General features: G+C 42.0%; 1 pseudogene; it reads right to left on the bottom strand.

The window, feature by feature from the left end:
- Positions 1-25,303, bottom strand: LOC129816282 (serine/threonine-protein kinase tousled-like 1-B; annotated as a pseudogene).

Here is a 25,303-nt window from a genome sequence, read left to right as displayed (position 1 = left end):
TGTGATTTCCTGGCATTTATTATCATAGTCATCATTTATTCTTTTTATAGAACTGTACAATTGTACCCAAAGTGGATCATACAGCCCTTTAAAAAGTAACATCAAAAGCAGCAAAATGAAGACCCCAGGACATAAATGTACAAGGGAAATTGTTAAACCATGGTACAGCTGCAATTCAAAATCTTCTGTACAGCAAATATACATTTACTCTTGAAGGAATTATTTAAAATTATTCTGTACATTGCCATTTGTCTACATTTGGTTATTTTGTGCATTCAACATTAGTATGCTGCCTGGGCCTAAATGACAATAATGCCACTTGTATGCTAAAATTACATTCTCATAGCTAATTGTACAACTCAAATTAAAACCTAACACTTTCGCTGAAAACAAACAAACAGCCAAATTGATGGTGAAAAAGGAAACTCTTCGCAGCTAAAGCATTTGCACCCTTGCAAGAGGATGTTAACGATTCTAAAACGGTCGGCTGCCAGTTATCCCTAAGGCCCTATAAGGCTTCCACCAGCAAAACAAACTCAAGTGTCCAGTCACATTTCTTCAAGGTACTTTGTAGCAGTGCTCTATTCAACCTTTACAAGGTCATTCACTTATGTTCTTTAAACATCCTTTCATTAGTCTTCAGAAAACACCCATTTGAAACTCAGCACAGTCCAGGTGAAGGCCAAACTCCACACCATTCAGTCTGCAGTGTCTATGGCCAACGGACCGGACCCCCTGTTGTCCTTCCATACACCACTAGTTGGCATGTAGCTCCTCTCCCCCACGCACGGTCCTGTGGGGGATCTGCAGGCGTGGGGCAGCCATGCAGTAATTCAGTCAGTCCAGGACCAGCCCTCAGTATGAAATGATGCTGGAGGCGGCAGGGCCTGAGCCACCGGCACCCATCTGCAGGTTCCCTGAAGAGTTGGACCTCCTCATGTGAGGAAGCAGGTAGGAATCCCTTCCCAGCTGGTGAACATCAAACCGGTCCTCCTTCCTGTATGCCAGGCAGCGCCTTATAAAGGCCTTAGGGAATAAAAGGCGACATCGTTCAAAACACGGGCACTGAGAACCAATTAAAATTATTAAACAGAGCAATATGTTGAGTATGCTGGTGATCATAACGGCTATGGCTGGACAGAAATGCATCTCAAAAAGGGCTGTGATGTCTGTACTTTACGGTGAATACCAGAGGTCTCGACAAAAGCAACGCCAAATACAGGAATTGATCATAAAACAATGCAAAACTATTATAAAGACGATGAAGTAGAAGTGACAATTGCAGTCAGATTGTAATAAGCAGAACTCAAATGATCTCTCACCTTTGCTTCATTACTGGCAACAGGCTTGACAGGAAACTGAACTTCGGTTGCATTAAGTATTGTGTTCTCCTGCAGGATATCCTGCTGAGACTGATTGTGGCCGAATGGCTGAAAGAGAAATAAGGCTCAGCATCAACTTATTTTCACGACACTCATTTTGGTAAATCAATAAAACCAGTTATTTAAAAACATACTTTTCTTCCATACAAACACTGGAAAAAGATGACACCCACAGACCACACGTCCACCTTGTTGGAAATCTTTGGAGGTTCTTTGCCAACAACAAAACACTCCGGAGGCAAGTACCTTTGAGAAAACAAAAACTAAATGGTATCTGCCCACATGTCAAGCATCATATCACTTAAATCATTTGCTGGTCCCATGACACAGATGTGTATGCGGTGGCACTTCTTACCAGTAGGTCCCTGCTCCTTGTGATGTCAGGTCCATGCCATCTGCACCGTAGCTGTCATCGTCCATGATTTTGGACAAACCGAAGTCTGTGATTTTGATTTCCCCACACGCTGTGCCATCAACAAGCAGGATGTTACCTTGAAATTGGAACAGAACAAATGAGTACATTGCATCAGAAATAATTGGAGCCCTCCCAGTATGGGATATCATTCCGGTGTGTGCGAGCGTTCGTTCACCCGGCTTGAGGTCATAGTGGATGATGGGGGGCTTGATTTCGTTCAGGTATCGGAGCGCATTCACAATCTGCATGACGATGGAGCGGGCCTCCTTCTCCGACATCAGCTTGTGCTGCTTCAAGTAGAAGTCCAGGTCATTGCCTTCACAGTATTCCAAAACTGTGCAAAACCTTTGGGGGCATCGTAAAATGAGCAATGTGTAAACGGCAGTGACGAGACACATATATACAAGTCAGTACAATAAGCAAGGTTAACTTACGTGTCTGTGTCCAGTGAGAAGTAGTCATACAGCTTGACGATTCTGGGGTGGTCCAGCTGCTTGTGTATTCTGTACTCCCGACAGGCATGTCTGCAACAAGGTGAGCAGTGTTACCACGGGCAACCAACTGAATGACACCAGGCAGTAGGAGCACAGCGAGGTGGAGGTATGACTGAATAACCCAGATATTAAGCGGTTGGAGTAGAACAATAAGCTTAAAGCCGGTGCATTACAGTAAATACATTTTATTTTAAACTGTCCGTTGATTCATAAAACTGACTCGATTCCGCCACACAGTGTTGAAGAATAAGAACAGAGAAAATGGAAACGATTTAATGTGGAACATACTTGTGATAATTCTCCTTTTTCTCCTCTCTCCAGTTCTTGTTGAGCTGATGAATTTTCACAGCAGCATAGCGTTGATCAATCAAGTCAAACGCCTATAACAGAAAGGTTCTGGACTGGTCCACTCAAACAAAGACTTGTAGATGCAAACTGACAACATGAATACACAGGTCAAATATAAACTCACCTTGTAAACTTCACTAAAGCCTCCTCTTCCCAGAAGATGTAACAGTAGATATCTCTCGTTCAAAGTCGGATGGTCTTTGAATCTTAAAAAAAAACAAGGTCAGAATCTCATTAGGAATGAACTTGATGGTAGGATTTTCACCAACTCAAAAACAACTAATGCCTAGAAAGAGGGACCTTGTTATTGAAATGCTAGTCAGGGGCGAAATAAACAGGCTCATTTTACATCGAGTGGCTGAATGGAAAACACGGACATTGAAAATGACTTGTGACAAGCACCATGACTGCCTCTCCAGTGTCTAACTGAACAATCTTTGTCAGCACGAGCCCCTGTGCGTATTCCCTGACGTCACAGAGACGCCAGTGATCATACTCACTGTGAACTGTCCTCGTTATTTATTCTCTTAAGTTCCCGAATGTGAAGGTTCCGCACTCTCTCCAGACGCTCCAGCTCCACCTGGATTTCTGCTTCTTCCTATTAATGATTCACACACAAACATACAGAGGAACATCAGAGGACTCACTACAAGGAGAGGGGAGCTCATCAAAACTCACTTCTATGCCTCGGCTGACGTGCCTTGTATTAAATATTAACGGTTGACTTGGTAGCAAGTCTGTCTCTAGGGCAAACCCTCTTGATGCTTATTCACAGGGGAAACAATTGAATTAACTATAGGTTGAGGGGAAATTTTCCAGGGAAAATGTCCACAGAATCTAAGCAGAGTGAAACTGTTAGTGGTTCTACATCAGTGAACAGTGTCAGGATGTCTAATCACGATTGAATCAACTTGAACAATGCGACATATTAAACAAAAAAAAAGCTCAGCTCGTGTTATCTAGATCTGCCAGGTTGGCACACTGACCTTTTTGAGATGCCCGAGTCGTAGTTTGTAGATCTCTTCCTGCTCGTGATACTCAGCTAGAGTCAACCTTTGGAATGAACCAACAAAAGATCATGAAAAATGAAAGCAACAGTATCTAGCATATTGGTGTGCTTAGCCAAAGGTAGGGAGGACAAGGGCACTCACAGCTGAGGTAGGCTGGGCTTCAGAAATGGATCATTCTCCGCTCCATTCACTGCCTTGGTTTTGCGTTGCTTTGACTCAGAGTTTGTGGTTGGTGCTTGGGAGTTGCTGGACGATGGGGGTTTCCTTTTGGCTAGGAGTTTTCGCTGCTTCTCGATATCCTCCCTCTGTTGGTTTATCCACTCTTGCTGTCTGCAGATAAAGATGTTCTATGTAATCAATACCATTTCTGCCAAGCCTGCGTTTTACCCTGGATAAGCCTTTAGAATAAGAGGAAAATGACACACTCCAGTACAAATTCTACAAACGTTTCCTCCATACCTGAACTTTGTTGAAAGAGAAAGACGTGTAGCTCGAAACATTTCTCAACTGTGATATGGTTAAGTTGACTTGAGACAACTTTGACACGGAGACCAAGATACTCAACTTGACTAGGTTTTGGAAGGCAAAGCCATCGGTCCACTGCTCTGTGAAAGAGGCTCCATGTCGCACGGTGGTAAAATGGCCTAACCGTAGTCTGTCCTGCATACTCTTTTCCCGGCACGCCTGCTTCTCCTGGGTGCTCTAGGCAACAAACAATGACAGACGTCACGGAGTACTCATACCACTGCACTCATAGACTTGTCACAATGAAAAAAATAATAATTAGATTCCGCCTTGAAACGAAAGGGAAGTACCTTTTCAATGAGCAACTTCTTGCTCATGGTGATGCATTTATTTAAGCGTTCTTTGTACTTTTCAAGTAATTTCTGTTGTTCGTCTATCTGTCTCCTGAGATCGCAGTTCGCCTATGGAGAAGAAACAAATCAGGTTCATCATATTACAACCCTAGTAAAACCAAAGCCCCCTTAACACTCCTACCGTAGAAATAAGAACGTCGCGGCCAACTTCCCAAGCATGTCAGCCTAGCATTGAATAACATTTTTTGTACGCACTTTAAGTCTACGTGCAGCACGGCAAGCCTTTTTAATTGATCCGTGTGTTCAGCGGTGTCACAGTAATACATCACTGATACTTCAACTCAATGAGGGAGTTAGGAATGTTCTGCTGATGTGTTCTGTCCATTAGCCATATTTCCCTTACTCTAAGCAAATCATCAATTCTGCCTTCTTTTTTCTCAAGGTCCAGGTTCTTGTTCATCTCCAGAGCAGCCAACTTGAGCCCGGTCAGCTCAGTCTGCAATTAAAAACAAATAAACAATGAGTTAAGAATTTATTCGCGACACACAATCCAAAGTGCTGAACACGCATACTATAGTGGTCATTCTCACCTGCACACATTTGATTGCTAACTGCTTTGGATGCATCACGTGTTCCCCAAAAGACTGACTCGTAGGCGATGAGCTGTTTTGCCTAATCTGAAACCCAAGGGACAACAATTGTTAGCGTATCTAAATGGTACCGTCAATTTCTTGGAAACATTGACTGTGTTAAATATATATACATATATATATATATATATATATTTTTTTTTTAATTAAATGTCCCATTCTGGCTTGGACAAGGCTACTATGCTTTCTTCATACGTTTATAAAGCCAACAAACGATAAAGGAATTGAAGTGGATATGGGGTTACTTACACTGGAACACTGCACAGAGTGGGAATGTGAGTTCTGCGGTGAGCGGATCACAGAGGGGAGACCTGTCACAGGACTGGACCCGTTCCCTCCATGGAACTGGAGAGAGAGAGACCACCAGTGTGAGTGACATCATTGCCCGCCACTTGGCAACAACATTGGCACAGAAAGCTTCCTTTATGTCCGGTTTTGTTCATTTCAGAGCTGGCCTGTGTGTGAAATGGATCACATCACGGCTTCATTGATATTCTCTAAAAAACAGAAAGCCTCTCTGCTGAACATCAAATGTGGTGCTTCACGACACAGGGACTTAGCCCGGGTCACTCACGATAAGAGTATCATTTCAATTTACCCCCCCCCCCCCAAAAAGAATAACTTACATCAAAATAATCACTAATTTTGGGTCCTCGCACAATAGACTTCCCTGTGAGAGAGAAAATACAATTAGCATTGACTTTCAGACATCGATGACTGTATCTGGAGTACAACAGAAACAGCTTGAGGGAAGTTACCTTGGCTGTTCTCTGACTGGGTGTCAGGTTTCCTCTTTCTTCCTCTGGAAGATTCAGAGTGTTTCTTTTCAGGAGTCTGTAAAGGACAAACTGTTTCACCAATGACCACTATCTGGTCGGTTGTACAAGTACAGTCATTTTGATTCCTTGAAATGTCCAGATTAGGATTTAAAATGTCTGTGTTTGAAAAACAAAAGCATAGTGAATACACTGTAGCAGCCACACATCAATCCCAAGTCTACAGCCTGCTAAGGATTACTGAATGTAGGTGAACTGACCGACCAATGCTGCCTGCCGCCCAGTAGCTGAAAAGGGACGGGGAACATAGCCTAGTATTCCGAATACAATGAGCACCTACCAAGTATGCAGGAGAGCTCCCCCTTTTCACGTCTGAGCTCTGCAAACAGAAAAAAGGCAGGAGGGGTACAGAGAATGAGTTCAACATAAAACCAAAATGCATAATTAATCGAGCTCATAATTAGCCTGTTCTGAAAAGAGATCAATTGTAATGGAAAGCTTTAATAAGGTAGTTGTGCAAACTTCCAGTGGGGAGAGGATGCTTATTTATGGCCGATGTAGTCCCCCGTTGGCAGTTTTGAGCCACAGGCTGTGAGAAATAGAGGAAAAGCAACTACAGCAGGTAACTAAACTGTAGCACAGACTAACTAGCCTTTTCTAATGTCTGATTCAAATCAGTTTATGAGCTAAACATAAGAAAACAAGTTAATCGCCCAACAAAGCAAGGAATCAGCTAAAATCAACCTTTTTTTAAATAAAATAAAAAATAAAAAATCTCCTTTTCTCCCCAATTTTCGTGGTATCCAATCGCTAGTAATTACTATCTTGTCTCATCGCTACAACTCCCGTACGGGCTCGGGAGAGACGAAGGTCGAAAGCCATGCGTCCTCCGAAGCACAACCCAACCAAGCCGCACTGCTTCTTTAACACAGCGCGCCTCCAACCCGGAAGCCAGCCGCACCAATGTGTCGGAGGAAACACCGTGCACCTGGCCCCCTTGGTTAGCGCGCACTGCGCCCGGCCCGCCACAGGAGTCGCTGGAGCGCGATGAGACAAGGATATCCCAACCAGCCAAACCCTCCCTAACCCGGACGACGCTAGCCCAATTGTGCGTCGCCCCACGGGCCTCCCGTTCACGGCCGGCTGCGACAGAGCCTGGGCGCGAACCCAGAGACTCTGGTGGCGCAGCTAGCACTGCGAAGCAGTGCAATAGACCACTGCACCACCCGGGAGGCCCGAAAATCAACCATTTTCATTGAATCAACGACTTCTAAGATAGAGGATGAGGATTATTTCTGGACCTTAAAAAAAAAAAAAAAATTACAATGGTTAAACTGAAAAAACAAACCAAATCGAAGTCTAACATGAGGAGCCCATTTCAACAGGGCACAGGAATCCTCGTGATAATTCTACAAAACAAGATTTTGTAGGCCCCAGAACAGAGTCTTATGCAGGGAATCTGCTGACAGGCGGTGGTCTGACAGTTTCACCAGTGCATCATTAGGGAGGGTGTGACGTATGGGGGCCGGGGGGGGGCATCTGTTTGGGTGATATCTGTGCAGATTCATCATGTCTGTGGCAGAAAAGGCCAGAGAGGTTTTATTCTGCCTCCTCGATCATGCTCGCACACAGGCCTCCATCAGTGACTTATTACACCACCCGATGAACTAGACGGGAGGGAAGCAGACAATCACCCGCACAGTCAGGTTGCTAATATACGTGCAGACTCCACATTGCAGAGGTTCAGGCTTCTTAGGTTAACCCTACAGTCAGCGATGTTGGGAGTCCTCCACCCCACACAAGATTTGCGACACTGCTGCCCCTACAAATTGGAGGCCATTTGTGTTTAACCTTCATTAGCGAGCTGTGCTGCCAAAACACAGGAGAACAGCGTGGAGCGAGGCTAAGCATGCAGGATGATGACGCCCGTGATCAGGCTGCCCTGGCAGGGTCTGGCACAAACCGTGTTTGTACAGAGATGTGAGAGCGCGTGGCATTATGCGTCACAAGAACAGTTTAATTACAGCAAGATTACACACATTTTTATTCTCTCTAGCGCCATCTAAGGTTGCGTCTGACGTTCTCACCAGCGACAAGGAGGATAACAGGGCCCAGCTCCTCTCCCCTTCACTCACTCTCCGTGTGATCTCCCTGCTCACACCAACCAGCCCACTTCCAATCAAAACATAGGTCTGAGCCAAACAAGATGGAACGTCAAAGACTAAAACAAATCCAGAAAAGCCGTGGACACCAGTTATACTGTCTGACAGCCCGTTCAAAACAAAATGCACATTCACATCCATTTTTCACTCAAATCTTTAAGAACATCATGTTAATAAACATACCTCTGACTCCTTGTCACTGGAGGACCCCAGGCTTCCAAAACTTTGATTTGAACATTCATTGTTTGTCAGGGCCTGAAAGCAAAACAAAAGTTCATTAGAATATTCCATTTAAACGTCATTGAAGAGAATACGGCGGTACGCCCAACCGGCCTTATAACCACATATCACGTGTAACCACGCCAGCCCCGGACCTCCACATCTGGCTTCTTCACCAGCGGGATCGTCTGAGACCAGCCACCCAGGCAGCTGGTTAAACTGTGGGTTTGCACAAGCGAATCATTTCTGCACAAACTGACAGAATCCGCCTCAGGGAAGCTCATCTGCGTGCTCGTCGTCCTCACCGGGGTCTTAACCTGACTGCAGTTCGGCATCGTAACCGACATCAGTGGGCAATTGCTCACCTTAGATGACCACTGGCACGCTGGAAAAGTGTGCTCTTTACAGATGAACGGCGATTTCAACTGTACCGGGCAGATGGCAGACAGTGTATGGGGTCGTGTGAGTGAGCGGTTTACGGATGTCAACGTTGTGAACAGAGTGCCCCATGGTGGCAGTGGGGTTATGGTATGGTAAGGCATGAGCTACGGACAACGAACACAATTGCATTTAAAATCAGTGGCAATTTTAATGCACAGACATACAGCGATGATATCCTGAGGCCCATTGTCGTTCCATTCATCCGCTGCCATCACCTCATGTTTCAGCATGATAATGCACGGCCCCATGTCGCAAGGATCTGTACATGAATCCTAGAAGCTGAAAAGGTCCCTGTGCTAGAGGCACCACTACAGACCCTGGTTCGATTCCAGGTTGCATCACAACCGGCCCAGTGTCGTTAGGGTTTGGCCGGATTAAGAATTTGTTCTAAACTGACTTGCCTAGTTAAATAAAATCAACTTTATGCAAAGGAGATGTGTCGCGCTGCATGAGGCAAATCGTGTTCCCACCAGACACGGACTGGTTCTGTTCCACGACCCCACTTTTTTTTTAAGGTATCTGTTTAACAGAAGAATATCTGTATTCCCAGTTATGTGAAATCCATAGATTAGGGCCTAATGGATTTATTTCAATTGACTAATTTCCTTATATGAACTGTAACACTAAAATGTTGGAAATTGCTGCATTTATATTTTTGTTCAGTATGTATATATAAAAAAGTAGAATCATATGTTTTGGAGTGGCGGCAACGGCGGGCCATGGCTGCTAAATTAATATAGGGGAAACAGTGTATGAGGACCGGGGGGGGGGCGACGCACGCTCACTCACTTTGGTTCCCCCGCTGGTGCTGCCAGTGCTGCCCCCGGTGCTGCCACTGACACCGCCCATGAATCGAGCCTCCAGCAGCTCTTGTCTCCGGGGGTCCAGGCTGTGCAGCTCCTCCATGGTGCCTGGAAGAGAGGAGCAACACCTCAGAACCTGCACACTATCATGTAAACCACTTATTGCCTACTCGTGTTGCATGGTTTACCGAAACGTCGGTACTTTTGTTATAAAAAGAGTAGCGTTTTTTGTTTTGTTTTATGTTCGGTACTTCTGTCAAAAATGTCTCACATGATTGAGAGGATCAAGTCCATCAGCACAGCCCCTTTATAGGGTGAAGAGCAAAGATTCTGCTCTACTTATTCATTGCTAGAGCCACCTGGGCTGCTCCCCACTCATGTAGAGGTTGAAACTGTTCATTACTGTGCGCAAAACAACATCCAAAACAGGCTAGAACACTTATGCAATGAAGATGATACCAGTAGCTTCCAGCTTTAAATTGTAGGCCAACTTACCCTGCTAGCTTCCAGCTGAATGAATTCACTACTCAAGTAGTTTGTGATAATATGCAAACCATAATGCTAAATATGCTGATTTCAAAGCTGACGGTCATCAAAAACAATTCATTTACTTAGTCTCGCTTGCCTCCAAGCTGAACTCTGCCTGTGAATGACTTAATTACTTTCTTAGAGCGCACACTTTTAGAAAAGAGATTGCTTCTTTTATGCAAATGTTGTTGATCAGTACAATAAAATAATGTTCTCCTAGCAGCCAATTAAATAATTCCTAAATGGAAAGGATTGTTTGTTATATGAAATCAGCTAACAAGCTCAGTAACTCAACACATGCACACACTCCTATTGAATAATATGCATTCACCTGTATTGTGAATAGACCAAGAACTGGAGATTTACCATTCAAATAAATGATAACCATCTTGTTTTGCAGTTAGATTGTTTTTACCAAAGTCAAATTGATTGTATAATTTATTCATTAACACATACATGGCTCTTATTTTTTTTTAAAGAAGTACATATGTTCAAATGGAATGATTTTAAACTCAAAAGATGGCAAACGATTGAACAGAGCAGTAGCTGAGTTTGTCCGGATCAAGTGCCATTCTGTGACTTTGGCTGGTACTCCTTTTTTGTTGTTGTGGTATCGAAGTAAAAATTCTGGTATCGTGACAACATTAACTCATCCAACGCTGCAGATGAGATCTGACTGCATCATGATCATACATCATTACAGCTTGAACCCCCAGCCGCCACCACTCCCACCTCTGAACCAGGTCAGTTCAGTTTCATAGCTGTACAACAAGACTCAGAGGAACATGGCACCTCTCCATGACATGAGTGATATATGCCTTGAGAAAGGGCTTAGTCCTGACACAATATGTAGCTGAGTTCAGCCTGCAGTCTAACACCAGATAACGGGATTTAAAATAAATAAATAAAGATGGGTATCCATTATACTAGGAGTTACAGGGTAGGTACTGTTTGGAGTAGCACAGCACTTAATCAACCTTGGCGATAGGGTCTTCGTCCTTGATTCGTGGAAACAGGAGTCTCTTAAAAAAATGTCTCAATCAATGAGAGAAGACTTGAAATAGACAAGATGGCAGCGTACACATTGTTGGACTACTTTAATAACGGAGAAAATTCTAAATTGAAACGGACACCCTGCAACTGGACATTTTACGACACTCCTGTTTCCATGAATCGTGGACGACGACAGTAAATTGCCAAGCTGGGTCAAAAATATGCTACACCAAACAGTACCTAACCTGTAACTCCCAATATAATGGACACAATTATATTTCTTTAGTAAAATCACATGTTACAATCTGTAAGCGAGGCTGAATTCTATCTTCATGCAGCCTACTAGTCAGTATAATTGTGTCTATCCACTGTATTCCTTTATACAAAAGGAAAACCAGACTGTCCGTCTTGTATTTATTTTTTTCATGACAAAAATGATAAACTGCTGAAAAATACACCATTATCTGAAAACTACTTCATTTGTTGAGTTTAGTAGATTTGCTCTGAAGCTCTGGCCAGAAAAACCGAGATCGGGTATAGAGCTCATTTAACAAGGCAAGTCAGCTTCTGCCTGGCACAAAGTCTTAACTGCAAGGTAATAATGCGATTGACTTAGAACCCTGAAGGCCTTCAGAATAAGCCTGATAATTAGTCCTGGGGGATACTCTGATCATCTAAGGCGGCAGATAATCTGTTAAAACAAGGCATTACCACAGAGCTATCCATTTAGCTCAAACTAAAATAAGGGAGTGAGTGACAAAGCAAAACAAATTGGATTGTTCCCTCGTCACACACAAAAGAACAGCTGAAAGCAAATTCTGAAACATTTAATAGGCTAAATGTTTTATTACTTCACATCTGAACAGAGCAGGGGAGACATTTCCTACATTTATACTCCTCAAGATAACATTATATTAACACAGAAATATTTAACATGGCTTAATCCTGGTACATGCCTGACGAGTGTTAGAGGCAAACCAAACATGGCGCTCTAAAGCTATATGGGGCTCCCTAGTTGCGCAGAGGTCTAAGGAACTGCATCTCAGTGCTAGAGGCGTCACTACAAACACCCTGGCTCGAATCCAGGCTGTATCACAACCGGTTATGATTGGGAGTCCCATAGGGCGGCGCAAAATTGGCCCAGCGTTGTCCGGGTCTGGCTGTCAGTGTAAATAAGAATTTGTTAACTGACTTGCCTAGTAAAATAAAAGTTACATTTAGTAGAGTTGATAATAGCCTAGACCAGTGGTTCACACATAAATCCACTCAGGCCTCCCATCATTGGGGAACATTCTGCAGTTATAAAGCTAATTTCTTGCAATTCTACACATTTTGCCATGCCTTATGTGATATCGGAGGGACGTAACCTGTTGAGGCTGGGGGCGCTGTTGTCACTATTTATGCTAATTCGTGTAATTTTTGAAACGGCTTCCCACAAAATTCTTGATCGTACAATATGCATATTATTATTATTATTGGGTAGAAAACAGTCTATAGTTTCTATAGGAGTTGAAATTTTGTCTCTAAGTGGAACAGAACCCATTCTACAGCAATTTCCCTGACATGGAGTCAGATTTCAGAAATGTTGGCCCCTGATCTGGAGTCAGTTAAAAGGCCACAGTTATTGCTATGAGTATACGGACACTGCTTACGTCTTCCCCTGGATGCCTTTACGTGATGACGATTTGAATGGGGTCGATTGCGCGTTCACAGGCACTACAAATTAAAAAACCCTGAGGCTAGTCACTCTTTTGGAGCTGCGTCATGCGCCTAGAGGACACCGACCCGCACCTGTTCCAAGCATTAGTGGAGGGAGTAATATTACTCTGGTCATGTTTCTACTCGTTATAGGAGTTAAAAACATCATAAGGTAGTTAATTTAAAGCGTTTTATAGCAATTTATATCCGTTTAGTGCGATTTTGGGACATTTATTTCTGAAACGCTGTGAATGGCTGGGCACGCTTCCAGTTCATCCCGAACGCAGTTGGCATTTCCACATGGCAAGAGGACAGCTTTCCACCAAAAGACGATTAGACCCAAGAAAGGATCCTTTGCCCAAGATACTGATGGAAGAACAGCTCAAAGTAGGACATTTTTATTATGATAAATCGTGTTTCTGTCGAAAAATGTTAGTGGCTTAGGACGCCATGTTTTTTGACGTAGCTTCGCTTGGCGCAAACTGTATTGAAAAGTAAGGATAATTAAAAAAATGTAATTCCGCGATTGTATTAAGAATTAAATTGTCTATCAATCCCTGTCCACCCTATATTTTTTAGTCACGTTTATGAGTATTTATGTATAAGAGTAGATCACTGTCTAATATGGCGCACGGACATTTTCTCACCAGCTGGGCTACATTTCACATTGTCTAACCATGATTTTGGTGGCTAAATATGCACATTTTCGAACAAACTGTATATGTATGTTGTAATGTGATGTTACAGGGGTGTCATCTGAAGAATTCTGAGAAGGTTAGTGAAAAAAATAATATATTTTGGCGATGTTGACGTTATCGCTCACTTTGGCTAGAATCAATGCTGGGCTGCTATGTGCTATGTGCTATGCTAATATAACGATTTATTGTGTTTTCGCTGTAAGACACTTAGAAAATCTGAAATATTGTCTGTATTCACAGGATCTGTGTCTTTCGAATAGTATATGCTGTGTATTTTTACGAAATGTTTGATGATTAGTAAGTAGGTAAACACGTTGCTCTATGTAGTTATTCTAGTCCATTTGTGACGGTGGGTGCAATTGTAACCTATGCCATCTACCTGAAATATGCAAATTTTTCTAACAAAACCTATCCCATACCATAAATATGTTATCAGACTGTCATCTGATGAGTTTTTTTCTTGGTTAGGGGCTATAAATATCTTAGTTTAGCCGAATTGGTGATAGCTACTGGTGTTGGTGGACAAATAAAAGATGGTGGATTATGCTAATGTGTTTTTAGGTAATAGATTTACATCTTTACATATTGTGTCTTCCCTGTAAAACATTTTAAAAATCGGACATGTTGGCTGGATTCACAAGATCTGTGTCTTTCATTAGCTGTATTGGACTTTAATGTGTGAAAGTTAAATATTTAAAAAAAAATTTTTTTTTGAATTTCGCGGCTCTGCCTTTTCAGTGGGGGTGGGGGGGGGAGTGGCGCTAGCGGCACCCTCATCCTAGACAGGTTAAACATTCCAACAAAATCAATGGGCTACAAAACCTAGCAAAAAAAATGTAGGCTGACATTGGCTTGTTGATCTGGACATTACTGACATAAATACAGTTGAAGTCGGAAGTTTACATACACTTGTGTTGGAGCCATTAAAACTCGTTTTTCAACCACTCCACAAATTTCTTGTTAACAAACTATAGTTTTGGTAAGTCTGTTTGGACATCTACTTCATGCATGACATGTCATTTTTCCCACAATTGTTGTTTAGACAGATTATTTCACTGTATCATAATTCCAGTGGGTCAGAAGTTTACATACACTAAGTTGACTGTTCCTTTAAACAGCTTGGAAAATTCCAGAAAATGATGTAATGGCGTTTGACTCAAATGATGTCAATTAGCCTATGAGAAGCTTCTAACTCAGTGCCTCCTTGCTTGACATAATGGGAAAAATCTAAAGAAATCCAATTTTTTTTTGTAGACCTCCACAAGTCTGATTCATCGTTGGGAGCAATTTCCAAACGCCTGAAGGTACCACGTTCATCTGTACAAACAATAGTACGCAAGTATAAACACCATGGGACCACACAGCCGTCATACCGCTCAGGAAGGAGACGCATTTGTCTCCTAGAGATGAACGTACTTTGGTGCGAAGTGCAAATCAATCCCGGAATAATAGCGAACAACCTTGTGAAGATGCTGGAGAAAACAGGTACAAAATTATCTACATCCACAGTAAAACGAGAACTATATCGACATAACCTGAAAGGCCGCTCAGCAAGGAAGAAGCCACTGCTCCAAAACCGCCATAAAAAAAGCCAGATTACGGGTTGCAGCTGCACATGGGGACAAATATTGTACTTTTGGGAGAAATGCCCTCTGGTCTGATGAAACAAAAATAGAACTGTTCAGCCATAATGACCATCGTTATGTTTGGAGGAAAAAGGGGGAGGCTTGCAAGCCGAAGAACACCATCCCAACCGTGAAGAACTGGGGTGGCAGCATCATGTGGGGGTGCATGCTGCAGGAGGGACTGGCGCAATTCACAAAATAGATGGCATCATGAGGCAGGAAAATGATGTGGATATATTGAAGCAACATCTCAAGACATCAGTCAGGAAGTTAAAGCTTGGTCACAAATGGGTCTTCCAAATGGACAATGACCCCAAGTATACTTCCAAAGTTGTGGCAAAATGGTTTAAGGACAACAAAGTCAAGGTATTGGAGTGGCCATCACAAAGCCCTAACCTCAATCCTATAGAAAATGTGTGGGCAGAACTGAAAAAGCGTGTGCGAGCAAGGAGGCCTACAAACCTGACTCAGTTACAACAGCTCTGTCAGGAGGAATGGGCCAAAATTCACCCAATTTAATGTGGGAAGCTTGTGGAAGGCTACCTGAAACATTTGACCCAAGTTAAACAATTTAAAAGGCAATGCTACCGAATACTAATTGAGTGCATGTAAACTTCTGACCCACTGGGAATGTGATGAAAGAAATAAAATCCTAAATAAACCACTCAACTATTTTTCTGACATTTCACATTCTTAAAATAAAGTGGTGATCCTAACTGACCTAAAACAGGGAATTTTTACTAGGATTAAATGTCAGGAATTGTGAAAAACTGAGTTTAAATGTATTTGGCTAAGGTGTATGTAAACTTCCGACTTCAAGGTCTACAATGACTGACATTACAAAAGGAAAACTGCTGATACCCTACCCAATTTCAAAAGTTACACCTTATGCATTCTACTATTAACACTTTCAAGAATAAGTTGAAAGCCTCCGAGTCCCCCCCCAAAAAATATTTAAAAATAATAATTAAAAAAACAGGCCTACGCAATATCTTCATTATTTCACATGTAAACAAGCACACAGTATTCGGCCTACAGCCGCAAAATCAGGATTTCAACTACTAGGCTGGATCCTAAACAGTCCAATCCTCTTCTCAATCTCCCTCAAGCCTGAGGGCCTCTGGAAGACAGCTCAGCTAAGGGAATTCTCCAAGCTACAGCCTCAGAGCAGACTCCGTGGGGTCTACTTTACTGACATGGCCTTGCTCTAATATGCATCTACAAACGGCTATGAGGTCTCATAAGATCTGTTCAGTCAGTGCATCATGTCTGCCGCACCACTTCCACTGTCAAGAGTCAGACCATAGATAATGCCAGAGAGACACTGATTTTGAATAAACCTAATTGAATCCAGACATTAGAATGGAATTCAAAAATGTATTTAACTTATTAGAACATTAATTTGCCCAAGTTAATCATAAGACATGAACAAAATGTATCAGTGGTTGTATTTTCCCTGCATCTTTCTGAAAATGCCCTTGTCGGTGTGTGCAGAATGATGTCAGGATTACTTTCATCAATCCAGTGGCAACTCCGCAATCACATGAGAGCTACAGATAAGTCACTAACCCAACAATGTCTCTTGATGGTGCGCACCTGCATTAAAGGGCAACTACACCCAAAACTTTTTTTGGCCTTTTTCCCCCCCAGACCTTAAAAGAGGTTTCCTGATGTGGTGTAAGCATTGTTGTGGACTAAGAAAAGCAACAAAATGTGATGTTCTATTAACAAAGTCAGAATTTGCCAGCGAAAACCTGAAAACTGGGAAAACTAAACAGAATTTTGGGAAAAACTGAATCAGGCAAAAAAAGATTTTAGGGCAATACAAATGCAATGTTTGTCAAAAGTGGGTCTACATTTCAGTTTCAAAAGGGTGCTCAGGTACTGACATAAATGTTCTGAATTCGACTCATCTATCCAGTAAAGTTGAAGACTCAGTGGAGGAAATGCCCAAATAAAAGCCAATGCCCTGTCTTTCCTGTGTCCAGTACCAAAACATTACAAGCCACTCTACTCAGGCCAGTACGACCCATGGTGGTTTCCCACCAGCTTGTGGTTTACAGCACCCACAGACAAGACGACAGATCCTCCACCTTGTCTAACATGAGCTTGGAGAACAATGCAGGCCTGTCTCCAAGACAATTCCCACAAGCGCAGTGGGCCGAAGGGACCTGGGGCTGGCTGTTTTACTTGGCTTTCACAAACACCACCAAAGTATCAGAGCTGGAACAGAGAACAAACATGTATATCAAATTATTCTCTGGCAGTTCTCTCTTAAAATCAACACCCTTACATCAACCTAGCAATTTGACTACAACATAGGTTTGTTCTGAAAAAATGTATTCAAGAGCTAGACTGCCTAAAATTAGACCAGATATCACTCATTAGTGTTTTTCATTAGTGCATTTGTTCCCTGTATTGGCATCACATAATCCACAAGAACAATCTGACTACTCATCGTTCAAATCTACTCTCCTGCAAAACAAATTCTAATTTCGAGAAACGGACCACTCCAGCTAATTTTTCCAAAATGTCCACAGCAAAAAAAATAAAGCTTGCCAGCCACCTTATTGCAAGAGGGATAGCCTAATCAGCTAGATCAAGTGAAAAAGAGAAACTATACCGAACAAAAATATTAACGCAACAATGAAAGAATACTGAGTTACAGTTAATAAGGAAATCAGTCAATTTAAATGAATTCATTAGGCCCTAATCTATGGATTTCACATGATTGTGCAGGGGTGCAGCCATGGGTGGGCCTGGGCCCACCCACTTGGGAGCCAGGCCCAGCCGTTCAGACTGAGTTTTTCTTCACAAAGGGCTACTTTTGTTCAGTGTATAAACCACGCTAACATGCTGACCAGACCAGACACGTAGCGTGCGCGCCGCAAAATAAATTTTGAAATCCATGTTACTCAATTATTGCGCGCGCCAACAAAGGGCTAAAATAGAACTCATTCCTATTTCTGACGCAGATCGCACTGCAAGTCCTGCCTCTCCCATCTCCCATCGGTTTATAGAAGCAGGTACCCACGTGCCATCTCCTCATTGGTTATACCCACGTGGGTGATAGAAAGACAAACTGTTTTGCCGGTAGTCGTGGTAATACAATGAAAGTTTAGATGCGATTACCATATAATTAAAAAATTAAATTTACGTTAGCTAGCAAGTGCAAGCTAACTAGCTAAATTACCATACATGTTTAATGCTTTTCAACCTGTCCCCAAATGAATGTCATTGGTTCAGAGTTTGTTTTGATATTTTAACCTGCGTGTCGTGATCGCGTTTGGTGTGGGGAGGGCAAAATAAATGTATGCACGATGGCGCACTCGCGCAGCCGGTTTGGGCAAGGTATTAGGCTTAAAATAAGCCAATTCAAAAATAATAACTAATCTATAGCCTAGTTCAAAGCCCATTTAGGCTACTATTCTATGATGTCAACTAGGGATGCAAATTTCTGTCAATTTTGCTTCTGTCTATCTGACCCTCTAACTCAGGGGTCGGGAACCTATGGCTCCCGAGCCAGGTGTGGCTCTTTTGATGATTGCATCTGGCTCGCAGATAAAACAAAATATTCTCACCTTTTTAAATTTTTATTATTATTATTTTTTATCCCCTTTTCTCCCCAATTTTCGTGGTATCCAATCGCGCAAACCCAGAGACTCTGGTGGCGCAGCTAGCACTGCATGCTCTAGACCACTGCGCCACCCTGGAGGCCTATTCTCACTTGTTTTAATCCATCCATCGATTTTTCACTGCTCATGTCCTGTTCAGGGCTGCAGGAGCAATTGTCCATTATTTTAATTAAATGATACTGGCCTACGTTGGCCGTTGCTAGGTAAAACAGGTAAACGCCTCCTTTTGAATCAGTCTGCTCGGTCATTAGCTCAAAGCTAACCCTTCGACGAAGAAGATGGCGAAAAGAAAAAAAGATGACGAGTATTGTACATTTCAGGACGAATGGACCGAAGAATTCGCCTTTGTGGAGAGAGCAGGTTCTGCGGTGTGTCTAATTTGCAATGACAAAATTACATTGATGAAACTGTCGAATGTAAAGCGGCACTTCGACAAATTAAGAGGCTTATTATACTGACATTTAGTTGAATTCACTTTTAAAATATATTATATGGCTCTCACTGAAATAAATTTCCACTTTTTTTGCTTTCATGACTCTCTTAGTCAAAAAGGTTCCCGACCCTTGCTCTAACTGGTCAACAAACGGTTACTGTTTGGATTTTTATTTATTTATTGTGTGACCAACAGAAAATAGCATCAATCGCAGCCGGCCGCGACCGGGAGGTCCGTGGGGCGACGCACAATTGGCATAGCGTCGTCCGGGGTAGGGAGGGTTTGGCCGGTAGGGATATCCTTGTCTCATCGCGCTCCAGCGACTCCTGTGGCGGGCCGGGCGCAGTGCGCGCCAGCCAAGGGGGCCAGGTACACGGTGTTTCCTCCGACACATTGGTGCGGCTGGCTTCCGGGTTGGAGGCGCGCTGTGTTAAGAAGCAGTACGGCTGGTTGGGTTGTGCTTCGGAGGACGCATGGCTTTCGACCTTCGTCTCTCCCGAGCCCGTACGGGAGTTGTAGCGATGAGACAAGGTAGTAATTACTAGCGATTGGACACCACGAAAAATTGGGGAGAAAATGGGATAAAAAAAATAATAATAATAATAATAATAGCATCAGAGACCTATATATAATGAGATGTTATGTTTCCGCCCTAATAATGCCAGTCGTCCCAAGGCGGGAAGGCAGTCGACAAGCTTAGGCCCAAAATAAGCCCATAGAAACGACTTGAGCATATTTGACAGATTTTTGGCAAGAGTGAAACCTCTTGCTTTGCCTCTTCCTCTCTGATACTACAGATACTACAGATGCATAAAAGGACTGGACATTTTTTATTAAGAGCTTAGTGGATACATGCAACAATAGCAAGCTTATCGTCTTACAGTTCAAAAGGCTGTAGCCTGTTATTGAACACGCAACTCCTATAATGAAGCAGCTAATAAAACGCAATTTTCAAACATTTGCCAAAATGCAATTTGCGGAAAACACCGCTCTAAACCTAATGCGAGCAGTTGTGACAGAGATTAAAATCTCCTTTAGAAATGTAGAAAGAGGGGGAATCTAATAGCAACAACTATGATGGGTCACTAATATGACTAGGATTGTGCTTCTGGACAACGAAAGAAAATTGATATGAAAAGCAATAGAACAGGAGAGAAATGCTGGTTAATGGCATGAGGAAGTCTTTATAAAATAATTGCATCCACGTTTCTAGAAATGGATTTTCACAAGGCAAGACATGCCTCATTTGTAGTAAAACGTGCAGGTTTTACTGCCTCAAGCTCACATTGCAAAGCAGTGGGTGACTCGCTGATAGTCAACGGTAGGCAGGCTACAGCCTATACATCTGAATGGCAAATGGGGGGCACTCTTAAATTACGAGTTGAGAAATAAAAATAGCGCCTTTTAAATCGTGGCCACCAAAGTTTAATACGAGATTGCATTTAGAATGGTTATTTGTTGCCCAATGACTGGACTTACAAAAGTAGGTTTCACTCCAGTAGCCTACAGACTTGAGCCACTCTTGTACGGTCTGACAGGTGGTAGGCTTTTCCACGCCTCAAACTAGGCTCTGTATGCAGTGCGCGTGTGATAAATAAGATGCATGAAGACATAACGAAAATACACGAGCCAATTTAATACAACACAATTATGCTAATGACCCTATAAACCAATAAGCATGACTGGTCAAATTTATTTTTGGCAGCTATCCGATTAACATCCCTATTGTCAACTAGCCTACTGTAGATTAGTTTGCTGTTCATCTGCATAGTCTGGTGAGTGCTGCAACACCAAATGGAGGTAGTCTAACTGGCAGGGAATGCAAAACAGGCGAAAAAAAAAAAAAAAAAGAGACAACACCCTGGAGACACAAAGAATCAGGTACCACAGCAGGTTCCGTGGCACCCAAGATGGATGCCACTTTAGCTCATTTGTGGAGTAGAGGTTAAATAAAATGTGGTGCTCTGGGGTCCTAGGGAATCTACGTACAAACCAAGGAAGATGCAGTGCAACACAATGCTATGCATCTCCAATTAGAAACATGCATTTGATTTAATATAAATTGTATGCAACAGCTGCCCAAGTGGAACTTGCATTATGTAGACTATGGTATTTAGCATTTTTTAGTGATAATGTAATCATAAGCAGCAGTTATGCATGGCAATAACATCATTCATCAATAACATCATTCATCAAGTGGAAAAGTAGAAAGAACATAAAATGGAAAACCAGCCATGATTTACCACATTCAACCTAACGAAAACAAGCGAGTGTGGCGCGAGGAAACCTCTCCCTCAGTTCCTTGGTGTCCACATCACTAAGGACCTATCATGTTCTAAACACACCAACACAGTCATGAAGAGGGCACAACAATGCCTGTTCCCCCCCCCAGGAGGCTGAAAAGATTTGGCATGGGACCTCAGATCCTGGAAAAAAAGTTCTACAGCTGCACCAGAGAGCAACCTGACTGACGCCACACAAACACATTCCTTCACACACACGCTGCTGCTGCTACTCTGTTTATTATCTAGTCACTGTTCCCCTACATACATACACACATTACCTTGACTAACCCTAACCCCGCATGAAAATCCCTGGTATATAGCTTCTATATTATTTTTTTGTGTTACTATTTTTCCTTTTAGGTCATTTAGCAAATTGTTCTTAAAAATAAAATAAAAAGATTTACTCTGCATTGTTGCTTAAGGGCTCATAAGTAAGTATTTCACAGTAAGGTCAACATCTGTTGTATTTGGCAAATGTGACAAAGATCATTTGATTTTGATTTGAGTGTAAAGTGAGTTTTACTTTTATTTAACTAGGCAAGTCAGTTAAGAACAAATTCTTATTTTCAATGACGGCCTAGGAACAGTGCCTTGTTCAGGGGCAGAACGACATATTTTTACCTTGTCAGCTCGGGGATTCGTGATGTAGAGTGCTGTAATTTTATAGCTTGCCAGTAGATATTTCAGTACATCATGAAGTAACTTGAGAAATGTCATGTAACAGAGTAAATAATGCTCAACTTAATAATGCTCACTGCCAAATGTCATTATCCACTTCAGATTGCTTAATGATTTTAGGATTGAAATGAAGACAGGTGCTATAGAACACTTTTTAAACTGTTCTGAACCATTGGGGACCCATTGAATGTGCAGATTTGTCAGGAAATTAGCTTTAAATTAACAGCCATTTCCCCCCTCAGCTCCATGACAAAATGCGCAGACTGCAGGAAAAAAATCAAATAAATCTTGAGAAACACTGCCATATAAAATGTCTTCCGCATTACAAAACTTTGACAACCCTATCACCCGTTTCAGAATATAGTCTGTTGCACTAGACTGACTAGAGCAGGGTTTCCCAAACTCGGTCATTCCCCCGGGTGTGCACGTTTTGGTTTTATCCCTAGCACTACACAGCAGGTTCAAATAATAAAAGCTTCATGATGAGTTTGTTATTTGAGTCAGCTGCATAGTGCTAGGGGAAAAACAAAACATGCATCCGCATAAAAACAATATATACATTTTCCCACCCGAGAAGTTTTCCCATCAAATTGACCTGTTGCGGATGAAAGGCTGTTCGTGATGACCAAGTGGACATGAAAATAACTGCGGTTAAATTCTCATGAACTGAATAAAGAATACAAGTTATTAAATGGGTTTCCATTACAATTCCAACTTTACTGTTCAAAATTTGCGTTACGTCACTAATGTGCCCACTCTGGTCTTGGCACGTGCACACTAGCCAACAGATTGCAGATACAGTGCGGTTAGGCTGGCCTACAGGAGATAACTATGGACAAAAGAGTGAGATTTTTATTTGTCAAATGCCAGCCAAGAATCGATCATGTCTCCAGAACCCCCGATATTTATTTGATTCTGCTTTCTATCACCACGTACGTGCACTTTCACCGTGAAGTTCATTTACCTTATTGTATCTGTAGCCTAACAAACTACATGGTTTCCCCGAGTGGTATTCGAGAACCACACACCATATTGTCGCGCAACTTCAAATGTACTTCTACATGGTTATTATATCAATATGTGCACAAAAAGGCTTAATTCATTTTACCGACAAAAACGTCGCACTATTTTGTTTTGTCAACATTTCTTAAGTCTGATTACCTTTTTTTATACGACATGTACTTTAACATAAAAATGTTGGATGAAAACCTGGCCATGGTTATAATTTGTACACCGCAGATTGACCGCAAGTATCCCAAACAGAATCGTTTCAAACCTTGATAACTCTGGGATATTATTGAATATGCCTCTATTTATGCGTTGAACAGCTTTCCTAAATTAAAATTACTTTGAAATAATTTCTGAGTGATTTTACAGTCATGTCCAAAATTGTATTTATTTATTTTTTATTATTTTGCTCAGAAAATGTAAATATTTTAGGAATTTGACCATCAAAGTCTAGAAATCTGTGCATCACTGCTGAAACAGAACATTTGCTTTAAATATGTACTGTTACCTGGTACAAACAAAGATGGGTGGGTATAATTTGTGGAAAGTTCTAACAGGAATCTGTTCACAAAACTTGGTAAAGTAACAAGGAAACCAACAAACGCGGCATACAAAGTAGCATGATCAATTCACCTAGCTAACTAGCCACCGAATAGGCATCAACTCAGCACGTAGTTTATTCTTAATGTTTGTCCATAGGGTACCAGAGTGAGGAGATACATTTTTTGGAATAAACGTGATGAGTGAAAAACGTCATTAAATAGCCCAATCCCTACCTGGTATCTTATTCTGCTGCTTTACAACCTTGTATGCGTTGTTTGTTGGCAACCTTGTTATTTACGACGTTTTTGGAACAGATTCCTGTTGGAACGTTCCAGAAATTATACCCACTCATGCAAAGACCATCACAAAGACTTGAGTTGTCATGCAGGACATTTAGGCTGATTACTTGTCTAAAATAATACACTACCCTATTAAACTATTGCCACCGTCCTGTACACAAACAATTGAATGTGCATGCTGTACTCTCATTAGCACATGGATACTTGTACTGCCATTAGCACATGGATACTTGAGTCACTTATACAGTTGTTGATAGTCAATGAGTGCAAAACAATTGATTGCAAACACCAGTTTCTGAATCTAATATGATCCATTGCACAGTAGGGTTTCGTGACAAGTGTACTTAGCTGGTTACTGCAATATAAAAATATGCCAGCCCAACTTAATGTAAAAAAAGGCGAGGGTCGCCAGACACCATTATCGATATGAGTAAATAATTCTAGTTAACTACTGTATGCATGTACATGTACATATATATATATATTCATGTTGTACACAGAAACCCATAAATCTCGCAATACTGAATCCATGGGTTCTCCATGTCACGTCTCTGTTTTAAATCAGACATCTTAGCTTGTTAGCTAGCAAATGCAACATTTAACAATCGATACAGGTAATAGTTAACGTTGTCCGTGTAGCCGGTAGAGACAGTTAGTTAGTAGTAGCTAGCTAACGTTAACTGGATAGCAAATTCTGTATCGGAAACTTGCTAGCACTGTATCGGAAACTTGCTAGCTAGCACGCTCGCTACTCCACTTCAGCATGTCAATAATTGAACTTATATTGCGAACAAAGTACCAGTAGTTTAAAGTACTGTGCTTAACATTGACCAATTAGCTAGTTTGCCTCATATATTTGCAGTCAGACACCACCAGCTAGTACTGTAGTGGCTAGCTAACGTTAGCAGGCTGCTGCCCATCATGGCTTCGGTGTAACTCAAGACGCAATTCATTTCAAGACGATTCTTAGCACGTACCACGAAACGACTCACAAAGCATGTAACAAATACTTTTCCTTACAATATTATTTTACAGTACCTGCCTTGGCCTTCACCACTGCCGTGCTATGTTGCTGAGAAAGCAACCCCTGTGTTGTCGGGGACGTGGAGAGCTAGGACCAAGATGGCGTCCCCTCCAAACTTCCAATGTTACTTTGGACACTCATCAAGCTACTTTTTGAAATGACAAAGCAAACACCGCTGTCAGTGGCAGTACAATCTCGTGATTTTTGAAACCTTGCAATGTTTAGACATAAGCCCAGCTGCACCGGTAACCTCACAAAATGTTGGAATTTAACATTTTGGACATAACCTCCTCACACCTCTGCAGTGCGTCTGGAAGTGCCCTGTGCTGTTGTACCTT

Source organism: Salvelinus fontinalis, chromosome 19 (genome assembly GCF_029448725.1).
Source record: "Salvelinus fontinalis isolate EN_2023a chromosome 19, ASM2944872v1, whole genome shotgun sequence".
NCBI lineage: Eukaryota > Metazoa > Chordata > Actinopteri > Salmoniformes > Salmonidae > Salvelinus > Salvelinus fontinalis.
This window is presented reverse-complemented; position numbering and strand designations above follow the sequence as displayed.